This window comes from Argiope bruennichi, chromosome 11, assembly GCF_947563725.1.
Source record: "Argiope bruennichi chromosome 11, qqArgBrue1.1, whole genome shotgun sequence".
Classification (NCBI taxonomy): domain Eukaryota; kingdom Metazoa; phylum Arthropoda; class Arachnida; order Araneae; family Araneidae; genus Argiope; species Argiope bruennichi.
Window position 1 is genome coordinate 24,441,793 of NC_079161.1, and position 13,002 is coordinate 24,454,794.

The 13,002-nt window shown below is 34.4% G+C and overlaps 1 protein-coding gene across 1 annotated transcript in view; it reads left to right on the forward strand.

Moving 5' to 3' along the window:
* Positions 1–13,002, forward strand: part of LOC129957012 (cytochrome P450 3A24-like) — a 51,969-nt gene that overhangs the window by 24,579 nt on the left and 14,388 nt on the right. The window lies entirely within an intron of this gene.

The following is a 13,002-nucleotide window of genomic DNA, read 5'->3' on the forward strand; positions in this document are numbered from 1 at the left end:
AATCACAAGTTCAGTCTCTCTGGCAATTTAATTCTTCTTCCGGCTCTACTAAATTTCATCTCGTTGCCAGAAGTACTGTCAGAAGTTTTGGTGATGTCATTTGACTTATTCAAATCATCTGGTGTCATCGAAGTGGAGAAGTCATCAGAGGATGTTAACTCTAATGGATATATTCTTTGAATTGGTCGCAGGAAATTCTGCTGTGAAGTTTGCACTCGAACAAGTCGTACATGTCCATCTTTACCTGGTATGATTTCTGTGATACGACCTAAAGGCCAGACAAGTCTCTTTTTATTATCTGCTCCCACCATAACAATGTCACCAACAGTAACTGTACATTTTCTTGATTTTTTATTTCTCCGCTGTATGAGAGCACCCAAATACTCAGATCTGAAACGATTTCTTAAGTCTTTAAGCACTGCTTGTCTGTATTTGAATCTATTGCTCACAGAATTTTGCTCTACAGCATCTATATCAGGAAGATTGCATTCATGCACATCTTGTATGAACATCGATGGAGAAATTAGTTTTATAGCTTCCTCTTCGCAAATGTAAGTTAGAGGTCTTGAGTTGATTACACGCTCGCAGTCTGCCAAAACCGTTATCATCTCCTCATAATTGAGACGTGCATGTCCTAACACTTTCTTCAAAAGATCTTTTAAAATTCTAATTAATCTCTCCCACCATCCGCCCCACCAGGCAGCAGTTGGAGGATTAAACTTCCAGTCAATAGAGTTTATTGCTCCATATTTTTGGATACGGTTCCAATCCAGTTGTTTTAAATAGTTGGCTGCTCCAACAAAATTGGAGCCATTATCGCAGTATATTGTTGTGCATCTTCCCCTGCGAGAAACAAATCTCCTAAAGGCCATTAAAAAAACATCGGTCGATGCAGCAGTAACAAGCTCGAAGTGAACTGCTCTGTACACTGCACAAGTAAAAATTAGAACCCAGCTCTTCTTGTCTTTAAGGAATAAAGGTCCAGCCATATCAACGCCAGTTATCTGAAACACCGCAGCATCCTTTACTCTATTTTCTGGAAGGGGGGGACTTATAACTTCTATGCTCTTTGAGCTATATCTTTTACACGTAATGCAATTGGCCACCACATGTTTCACCGCTTTTCTTCCATTTAGGATCCAGTACTTTTCTCTAAGTGCATTCAATAGTATCTGGACTCCAGCATGACAGTTCTTAACGTGAGCATTATAGATTAACCGCTTTACCACTTCATGATTCGGAGGAAGAACAATAGGTTTAAGAAAATCTTCACTGTCCTTGCGATAAATAATTTTAGTTTTCAAACGGATGATGCCAAGATCGTCTTTAAATACTTGTAGGGTTTTTAATCTCTTTTCTTCTTCTGGGAGAAAAGACTCATTCTGTATCATAAATAAAACCTTCATTTCTGCTTCCTGAAATTCTGTAGCGGTTAATTCACCATGCTTCTTCTCAGTTATATTTTTGCAGTTGTTCATGAAGCGGAGGATCCATGCAACAAGACGAACTATTCTATCATAGTTCGAAAAATATCTGTAGTACCAGTTTGCAACACCACAGGCTTCATTATTTGATAATATAAAAGTCGTCTTAGACTTTTCCTTTCTAATCTCTTCTTCATTCCAATCATGGTTGGTGGAACCCATAATGTTTTGAAATTCAAAAGCATTTTTCATCCATTGTGGACCACATTCCAAGCACTGATTCAAAGATAGATAATTTGCTAATCTCGCTGAAGCGTCAAACACCGGACGAATTGGAGTAGTGCTGCTGCTTAGTTTTATCACTGCACGGTGAGGTAAATAATTACCATAAGAGTTCATTTCGTTGGTAGGAACTTCCTCTATTATGTCTTCATCTAACCAATTTAGAAGAATATTTTCATATTTCTCATACATATTCATAGCTATAAGTTTTGAGGTAGTGTAGTCGAGCCTTTTCCTCGCCAAATCCAAGTTGTCGGGCAAAGGTGACTTATCATCAGACCATGGTAAACAAACCTCATATCGACCATCTTTATTAATTGTTACCGTTTCTAGAAAATGCTCCTTGGTCCGAAGATCAATCTCGTTCTTAGATTTTTTCTCAACAGGATCATTGATTCCGATTGAATCTAATTTCCATAAATTTGTGATTTCAGCTTCATTTACAAATAAGGACAGCACTGTTAAAGCCAGGTTTTCTTCCGAAGATTCTTCCTGTGGTACCTTACCCATTAAGGTCCATCCTAAGAAAGTTTCTACAGCGACAAGATCTGAAGATAAGACTTTTCTTTTGCCAGTTAACATTTTCCCCATAACGTCAGCTCCAATTAGAATATCAATGCCTTCACAAGTATCGCTAATATCAGTTAGATTAATCTGATTTTCCTCTAATTCTTTTATCCAGGGACCTTTAAAAACCGGTCTAATATTGTCACAAATGATAGATTGATCCAGAACTTCAAAATTACAGCCGAAATCTCCAATCAAATTTCTCGTTTAAATTCATTAGTGATAACGCCACCAAAAAGAGAATGTACCAATTTTTCACATCGAACGGGTGTATAATTCATTTCTTCAGCTACACTTTTCAAAATGTAAGATTTATGTGATGCAGAATCAAAAAGTAACCTCACAATTTTCTGTTTATTATCCGATACCAGTTTAGCTTTGAGAGTTTGAAGAAATATCTTAGGGCTGTGTTTATTAAAATTAGCCATATTAACATCTAGTGCGGGTTTATCTTCTTTTCCCTCTACAGACATCTTTTGCGAATCAAGCACATCACACATTATAGGAAAATGTTTTTTAGAACATATCAGGCATTTTAAAACTGCTCGGCATCTTTTAACTGCGTGAAATGGCGATAAACATGCAAAGCAGCATCGTTTTTCCTTGACTATTTTTTGTCTTTCCGATAGAGTCATTTTTTGAGCCGTAAAGCAATCTGAACTTGAATGTTTACCACCGCAAAAAACGCAAGATTTCTTTACATATTTATCTGCAGCAGTCGTTAACAAACCTATAGCTGTAGGTACTTTATTTCTCAAATTCTCCGAGCTATATTGTTTCTTTTTCAAAGGTCGGTATTCTTGGCCCTTTCCTAAACCGAAACCGGCTACAGCCAAACATATTCTTTCTTCTCCTTCAACTTCCGTTTTCAAAAATTGCATCAAATTATCCAATCTTCCTTTCGCGTCAGAGTTAATACTGGAAATATTACTACGATTCCAAGCCTTTAAAAATTCAGCTGGGAAACACGATTCAACCATAGGATACAAAATGGATGCACATTTATCTGTGGTTACACCTAATGTTTCTAATGCTCGTAAATATGATTCAAGCTTATCATACAAAGAAGTTAATGAAAATGTTTCTTTTGTTTGCACAGAAATAATTAATTTTAATAATTCTCTCACATATACTTCCACTAAAATATCTTCTCTACCAAAACGCGATTTTAAACCATCAATAGCCTTTTGATAGTTGGCGCCAGTTGGCGGAAAACTTTCAACAACCTCTCTAGCACGAGAACCAGAAATTGTTGCTTGAACTAGGTACTGAAATTTGTCTTCTGGTGCGATATCCTCATCTTTATGTATTTGCTCAAATTGACTCCAAAATGGGAGCCAATCTTTAATATCGTCGCCAAATTGTCTAAATTCTAATCTAGGCAGTGTAAACTTTCTCTTATAATTATTTAAATCAGCAGTAGAATTAGCAGAAAATGACTGACCTCTATTTTGAGATTGTATTCTTGCCAATTCTATTTCTTTTTCAATTTCACGCTGCAATCTTCTATCTTCCTTTTCAGCTTCAAGCTGCAATCTTCTATCTTCCTTTTCAGCTTCAAGCTGCAATCTTCTGTCTTCCTTTTCAGCTTCAAGCTGCAATCTTCTGTCTTCCTTTTCAGCTTCAAGCTGCAATCTTTTATCTTCTTTTTCGGTTTCTTCTTTTAATTTCCTTTCCGAAATAACATTACTTAAAAGTTCTTGAACGAATTCTGGATCATTCTTATATTCACAACTTTTTAAAATAAGATTTTTTAATCCAACTATCGTAATATTTTCTGATACGTCTTCTCCAATTTCAGACGCAACGTATTTCAGATCTTCTTTTTTAAAACCTTTTATTGCTTGAAACATCTTGATTTATTTTGTTTCGAGAAAGTCCTGTCGCGGACGCCAAAAAATGTTAAAGCTGCCTAAGAAAAAACACCGTTTTCTTTCGCTTTTTATATTAAAATAGAAAAACGATATCCCACCGGTAAAAAATTCAAACTTTGTTTATTCCATCTTGGGATTGATCTACAAGTTGCCATCTACAAAATGAGACAGCAAAAAATATTTCTTAAATAACGTTGTCATTCTAAAATAAACAAATAAATAAAATAAAATATTAATACATTTTCAACACCCTTCATCTTCTTGTTTCTGCAGTTTCCTAGAAATCTGAAAACACGTATTAATTTGTTATACTTATTACTAATTTTGAAAAAGTTAGTAAGAAAATCTGAATTTAAAGTCACTAAGGAGTGAGTGTTATTGTCCTTGAGTTCCAATAAAAATTGAGAATCTTGAGATGCATCAATCATTTGTTGGTCAGCACAGTTCACAGAAACAGGTAGTTCTTGAAGGAAAGTTGGTCCATTCCACCATAAATAGTTGTCAATCAGTTGTTCTGGAACTAGTCCTCTTGATATCACATCTGCTGGGTTTAAAGTGGAGGAAACATGCTGCCATTTGTTGTTCTGCGTCAGTTGTTGTATTTTTCCCACTCTATTTGCAACAAATGTCTTGAGACGATGTGGTGGTGTTTGAATCCAGGCTAGGGAAATAGTAGAATCTGTGTACATCACTGCGCTATCAATTTGTAGATGTAAAGCTTTTTCAACCCTGGCCTGTAGTTGAGCGGCGAGAAGACATCCACAAAGTTCCAGTCTGGGAATGGAGACAGTCTTTAATGGGGAGACTCGAGATTTTCTGCATACAAGTCTAGATGTGACTATATTATTGGCACTGATGCATTGTAGATAAATAACTGCTCCATATGCGGCTTCACTGGCGTCTGAGAAACAATGAAGAATTAATTTTGCAGGATTTTCATTTAAAATCCATCTTGGGATTTTTACTAGCTCAAGAGCCCTAAGGGATTGAACTAAATGACTCCACTCTTTATCAATGGCTGGAGGAAGGGGGTCGTCAAATGTAAGTTTCTGCAACCACAATTTTTGGAGAAAAATCTTCATTTTAGAGATAACTGGTCCTAGCAGACCCAAGGGGTCGTAGAGTCTGGCAACGACTGAGAGAACTGTTCGTTTCGTGAGCATAGATTTATTTTCATACTTGACTGTGAATATGAATAAATCCTCGAAAGGCTTCCAACGCATGCCAAGAGCCTTTGAGACCTGCTCATCTATGGGAAAAGTGTTTTCAGGATTAGAAGTTGGAAAACTATTTAAAAGTTCCTGTGAGTTTGAAGTCCATTTATGTAAAGACATTCCTGCTCTTGCGAACATTTTTATCAGCTGTTGTTGTAGAATTTGAGCAGTTTGGATATCCGGGGCACCTGTAATCCCATCATCCATGTAAAGGTCGCGTAAAACCATTTCCGATGCTAACGGAAAGTCCGACGCTTCATCTAAAGCTAATTGTTTAATGGTGCGTACGGCAAGATGAGGTGCACATGAAGTGCCATATGTCACAGTTTTTAATCTAAATGTTACTTCTTGATGGGAACTGTCATCAAACCATAAAATTCGTAAATAGTCTCTTTGATGTGGCACAACTAAAATCTGACGAAACATCTTTTGAATGTCAAATGTAAAGGCAAACTTGTGTGTCCTGAACCTTATTATTAATTCAAAAATGTCCTCAACAACATCACCTTTACACAATAAATCATTTAATGAAACTCCATTAGAGCTAGGGGAGCTAGCATTGAAGACTACTCTTAGAGGGGTGCTTGTAGATCCTTCCCGGTAGACTCCATGTTGAGGTAAAAAATAATTAGTTTCTGGTAATTCATCTTCCATTACTCTTTCCATGTGACCAAGAGCTTCATATTCCTCAATGAATTCAGAATAGAGCTTTTTCATTTGCGGGTTTTTGTTTAGCCTTTTAATTAAACTGTCTAGACGATTTCGCGCTATTTGTTTTGATTCACCTAACACAGGGGGATTCTCCTTTATTGGCATTTCCACAATATATCTACCTTCCTCATTGCGTTTGTATGTTTGCTTGAAATGTTTCTCACAATAAATTGAATCTTCACTTAAAGAAAATTGATTTTCATGTAATGTTTCGACTTGCCAAAATCGTTCCTTTTTTTTTTTCTAAGTTATCATTCTCCGTAACAAGACCACAGAATTTATGATTAAATTCTGACTCTCCTTCCTTTGCAAAGCTAGCAATAAATCCGAAACGCGAATTCAACCAAATCAGATTATCCGAAATATATTTCCCTGGCATTAATATATCAAAAAAGAAAGAAGCTGAAAGTAATATATCATTTGCCCTTTGACCTTGCATAGGATCAGCCAAATTGAATCCATCCGGTAAACTTTGTTTTTCTAATTTTTTATTTATTGAAGGAATGCATTCAGTAATTTTTGGAATGACGAGCAACTGAGTTATTGTGATGTATGATTCATCGCTATTTGAAATCTCTGCTAACACTTTTGAATGTAACTGACATGTTTTTCCATTGATACCGGAAATCGTTACATTATTTTTATATTTTTTAAGAGCTAATTTATTCGCGACTTCTGTAGTGATAAAGGAATTCTGAGACCCAGTGTCACAAATGCCTCGCAAAGGTATTTTATGACCAGCAGCGTTTTTAATATAAACAATAATAGTAGGCAAAATAGATGAATTTGCATTTTTTGTTTTTCGTTGATCTTGCGAACAGAGAGAAGGAGATATTTCTGTTTGAACTAAAGCTTTTGAGTTAGAGTATGAAGTATTTTGATGATCACTAGATTTATTGGTTGAGGTTTGTTGCTGTTGTTTTTTATTTCTTATAGAAGAATCAATGTGAAGAAGGCTATTATGAAAGCCAGAACAGATCTTACAACGATTATTGCTGCGGCAATGATTCGTTTTATGAGAATCCGATAAACAATTAGTACAATGCGTATTTTTGATCGTATTCAATCTAGACACAGGATTTAATTTTAAAAATGCTTCACATTTAAATAAAGGGTGTAAAGGCTTATTACATGTGATACACGCTTTCTTTGAATCATTTCCTACAAAAAATGAATGTGATTTTTTATATGATTCTTGTTGCGGTTTTGATTTTGCGGTAATACTTCCTTTGAATGTTTTCAAGGACAAGACACCTTTTCTCTAAAAATTCAATGAATTCGCACCATGTAGGTAAATTAGATGATACCAAAGAAAGTTCAAATTGTCTTCTTGATTCTCTATCTAGTTTTTTCATCAAAATATTGATCAATAATGATTCGGAAAAAGAGTTTAGTTCTAAACCCATAATTTAAAGAGCTCGAACATGTTTAATACAATTGTCCACAAAAGCTCGTAAACCTTTTGCTGAATCGGATGTATGGATTTCTAAGGCTAAAATGTCATTGAAATGACTTTGAACGCATAAGCGTTTATTATCAAAACGTTCTTTCAGAGCATTTTTCAAACTGGCATAGGTCTCTTCTATTGTCACTATTTCTGCAACTGCACCACTAAGAGTTGATTTTAAATAATATAATTTTTGATTTTCAGTTAATTTATCATTATTGTCAATGATATTTTCAAATTGAATTTTAAAATTCTGCCAGTCTTGGTAATGACCAGAAAACTTAGGCAGTGGAATTTCAGGCAGTCTGAAACTAATGCTTTCTGTTTTGCTTGATGCTTCATTAGAATGAGAATTACAGTTCGAAGCAGATAAAAGTTCATTATTAGAGGCTAATAATTTCTTAAGGCTTACCTCTAGTCTTTCGCACTCTTCTTCTAATTCTTCTACCGAATCTTCCAATTCTTGTAATTCGGAATCCTCGGCTGTGCCGAAGTACTCTTCTTTAATCTGTTCTAGGTTTTGTTTAATCTTGAGAAGATTATCCAGTTTGGTTTGATACACTATTGAGTCCTTTGAATCATCCGTTTCGATAAAAGAGTTCAGCTTTGTTAAAGAGGATTTTATACTACCTCTCTTTCTGTTAAGAGATATGATTTTTGCTCTTTGATCATCAGCCATGATTACTTTTACTAGTAATTACTCCGGTTGCACGGACCATAAATATGGTGATTCGAAGTGAGCAGCGGACTGTACTTTTGCTTAAACTTCTTTATTTACACTATATACACTCCTTTTACGGTGAGTAGATCATATAATACATGGCTGATTGCGGTATTGCATTGCGGTTGGCTTTGTTAAGCCTTACAAACTGAAGTTGTTTACAGCTTCTGCGGGGGCTGGGGAGCCGATGCGGGTCAACGTTCTAATGAACCCCTGAAAGACTGGACCGGAAGGGCGGGTAAAGGGGTTGCCGTAATTTTAACATTGCCAAATTTGGCGTTAAGTGACATTCGCGTGAACAACAGCCATATCGTTCGTCTCACTTCCGACTCACTGGAGGGAGAGTACTGTGGTGAATAGCATATAAGCCAGTAAACAGCTACGCTACACGAGTAATTGCTTTTGTATCGCGGTCATGTTACTGAGTTGCGAACACAAGGTCCCAGGTTCTACCCTCGCGCATACCAATCCGCCACAGAAATATTTACCAATTTTAAAACTGAATAGGTATATATTAGCGCTCTACCATAAAACTTATTTGATATATATCTTTCAAACTTGATACATAGTATATATTTTGAAGGATGGAAATGTGTATCTCAAAACAAATTTTTAATTTTTCTTAAATATTTTTAATTAAATTTAATTGTAATTTTGGTTTTTTTTAATCGTAATTTCCTAAAAAATTACAAAAAAAATTTTTTTTTTACATCATTTTAAAATTCAAAATGTTTAAATTCAGTTCAAATAATGTTGAATATTTTTTTTTAATTGCAGTCTTGTTTAAACACAGATCCTCTTTCTTGTGATAAAACTGGAACTGTAAAAATATAGACTTAAAACTAGGAAAATTGATAGCATGATGAACAGGACGATGTACGGCTTCTAAAATAGTATAAATTATATATCTATCAAAATTTGGAATTTAAAAATATTTAATAAGCTATTCAGATTTAATTATAAAAAATGAATAGAAACTTTTAACAAGTGTTAATTCCTTCGAACCATTTTGTTGTCAAAAGTGTCTAGTATTTAATAATACAGACTCTTTAATACGTTTCGATGACTTAACACTTTAATTTTCTCTTCATGATTTCATGATTGAAAACATGAGTCGATTTTAATTCAAAGAGGATGTTAGCGATCTGCTCTTTTCATTTTTTATCATACACACGCGTATACGCGTGCATTTCTTTGACTTCAGATCCGGATTCTCCAATTAAATTAGCGAGTTCGCAAATTGTACAGACTAAGTCTATGGCAAAGGATACCGACGTGCTCTGATTGGTTTAAGCCTTGGCATCCTTTTGGCAATGTTTTGCACTCATAATAGTGTAGTTTTCGCTTATTTGGCTCAAACTTTGTACCTTTCATTAGTTTTATGGAAGATACGAGTGAATATCAACACGATCTAATTTTTATTAATATAATTGTTTTCTCTAAATATTACTAGTAATACTACTAATACTAATTATTATTAATAATAATAAATATTACTAATAATATTAGTAACTAATATTGTGTATGCACATAAGTATAAAAATTAAATGAAAGTAATTACTCAACATATGACTAGGCAATGAAATAATTCTTATTTTTCGATGATTTTCGTACCTTTATTAGATAATTTATGCAGTCATTGAAACTTGTTGCTGAACGTTTGTTACTTTCCCATCCACTACATATGGGGAGATGATTACTTAATGCCCAAAACGTATAAATATGTAAGATTTAATGGAATATGGGCTTTCGTAGCTAATTTTTTTAGTTATCTCAAAATAATATTATAAAGAAACACACACAAAAATATTTTAATAAATTTTTATATTTCCTGAATTTAGGTTCCCGGATTTGATCTTTTCCGCTGTATACGTGTTCCAGATTAATATTACATGTAAACCGTAAAAAATAGGAGGGGGGGGGGATAAATTCACAAATTTTATTTATTTTTATAAAAATATATTTCGGTATGGCATCTTTTTGGCAAAACATGCCAAGGCTTAAACCAATCAGAGCACGTCGGTATCCTTTGCCATAGACTTAGTCTGTACAATTTGCGAACTCGCATTAAATTAGGCCGAATTTGTAAGGTTAGACTGAATAAGTTTATTTCAAATAAATAACCATTTTTATTATAACAATTATATATCTTTACAATAACCAAACAAGTGAAAGAACGGCCATTGCTGATGAGAAATAGTACCGAGCTCTAATTGTGAAAGAATTGATTTAAAGTAATCATTGAGTTCCACTTCCAATTAAATAATTGAGTACCCGGGTTACAAAATATAAGGGGTTGTACTTATCTGGAGATAGCAAAAACAGGGGAATCTGCCCGGCAATCTAACAGTACAATGTTATTGAAAAGATACTGAAAAGAAATTTTATGAAGGAAAAAAAAACACATGTATTATTAAAAATAGCATATTCTTAGACAAATGGTAACGAACCACTTTGAAATTAAAGCAGAAGCAAACTGAATAGAGCATTCATGGTGGAAAGGAGTTTGTCATTAGGTGGATACTTCAAGGTGGATACTTAGGTGGATACTTTTGTCATTAAGACCATGGATACGTGAAGGAATTGTAGCGTCTAGCAAACCGCAAAGATTGCAGAAAAAGGTGATGCGCTGGATATATCTTGTGCAAAACGCCGACTCTTTTCAATCTTGTTTGTGTATTGGGTTATTTTTTTTTATTGCTTTATGATGTGTTATTCACATATCGCATTTTTGTTAAGTGTTTGAAGATACAAAATTCTATTCTATATCAGAAGAATTCAACTCCACCGCATGTCCGACGTATTTTTAGGATCAGTCCTAGATAAATCTAACTTTGAACATCCTCTTGCTGATGAATGAGGATTTCCGAAATAGCAGATGTTGGTTCAAATAACGTCTTTGTCATCTGACCATGGATTGGAATGACAAAGTTCATCCTTCAAAAGTCCCCGTGCTGGTTTTATAATAGATAATGATAAGCATTGTAGCTGAAGTGAATGATAGCTGAGTTGATGGTAGTTGACATAACTTGATACGTACATGCAGTTTATTAGTAAAGAAATGAAAAACTCAAACGATTATTGTAACCATTTTTCAATATCATATCTTCAATAATTTATATAAAAAAAGATTAAATTTCATTTAGCATACAAATGAGTTAATATTTTTTTATTATCCGATTAGAGGAACTTATTCTTGGCTCGTTCACTTACCTTTTTTACGATATCCGTAACAAAAGAAATAAAATCATTTAATTGAAAATTCAATGAAGGTAACAAATGTCATTGCCGTACAACATTTTTCTTAGTAAACAGTCAGATAAAGAATCGGAATTCATTCAAAACGAAAAGTAATAATTATCCGTGTGCACCTCCAAGTATTTTTCCAAACTTCTTTATAATTAAAAAAAGCAGAATTTTAGTATGTTATATTAATCAGTGATCTGTTAAAACGTTTGTAATTAATCATTTTCAAATAAAATATCTTATTTCTGAGAATTGCCACCGTGCACAGTAATACAAAATTAAAACATAAGATCGTGATACTTTATCCATTGCAACGTATCAAATTTATTGTATGCATTCAAAAATAATTGTGGAAAATGATATCTTATTCCTGAGAAACGTTTTCGGATATGATCATAAATAATTCGAACATTCGGATTCGAAACGTAACGCAAATGCGTGAGTTTTTCTACGCCAGTTGGGGTAACGCTATGCAGATTAGACATTTTTAATTTCCTTTATTCTGTTTTATTTTAATTCAAAAGTACTTCAGAATGAATCTGAAAGATCGATTCATTAACAATGTTTCATTTTAAATGCATCAAACATTAAGAAAATAAATAGAATCGTTTCAAATAATCAGCCGAAAAATCTTAAGCCTATTCTTATGACTGTTGGGAAAAAAAACTGAAGCCGTACTCATTTGGCGGTGGGGAAAATGAGAAGATTTTTTTGGCGGGAAAGTTAGTTTTTAATTAATAATTAAAATTCTAATTAAAAATTCAAAAAAAAGGCTATCCTAGCTTTTAAGTTAGATCAAACTGCACACGGTGTGCAAATTTGATTAAAATCGGTTAAGTAGTTTAGGAGTCCATCGCTGACAAACAACGTGACAAGTAATTTATATATATTAAGATTATCAGAGTAATTAATTATAATTGGCAGATTTCTTTTTCCCCAAATCTATATTTATGCCGAATTATATAACGAAATCGGATTTCTAAACCACAATTCAGATGCTGAAATCTGTCAGTCAAACTATCCTTAGATGTAAAGATGAAAGAACTCATTACTTTTTCCATATTTTTACCATACAGATTATATTAATTTAAGACATTTTTCTTTCATAATTTTACAATATTGATGTTGTTACGAACCTGTGATGCTGTTTCCCAGCATAGCTGGTTCCATAGGAGGTCCCAGAGCTTGGCGACAAACTTGGTGACCATTTGGCGACTTGGCGGCGAATTGGGCGACTTTGGCGCCAAAATAGATTATACCCGAAACATCGAGAATTTTCCCGATCCGTCCAGTAGGAACCAAGTTACGCCTCAAACGTTCCTGATTGGTTGAGAGGTTTCTAGCCCCGCCTCCTGAGACCTATAAAAGGAGCTGCAGCTGCCGGAGAGTCGACGGTGAATTGGGTCGTGAACCAGATCGGAGTGTAGTCGGAAGCGACAGAGAGGAGTAGTCGTGGACCGGTGGTGAATTGAGTTGCGAACCAGTGGAGTCGGAGAGTAGTCGGAACCGACGGTAA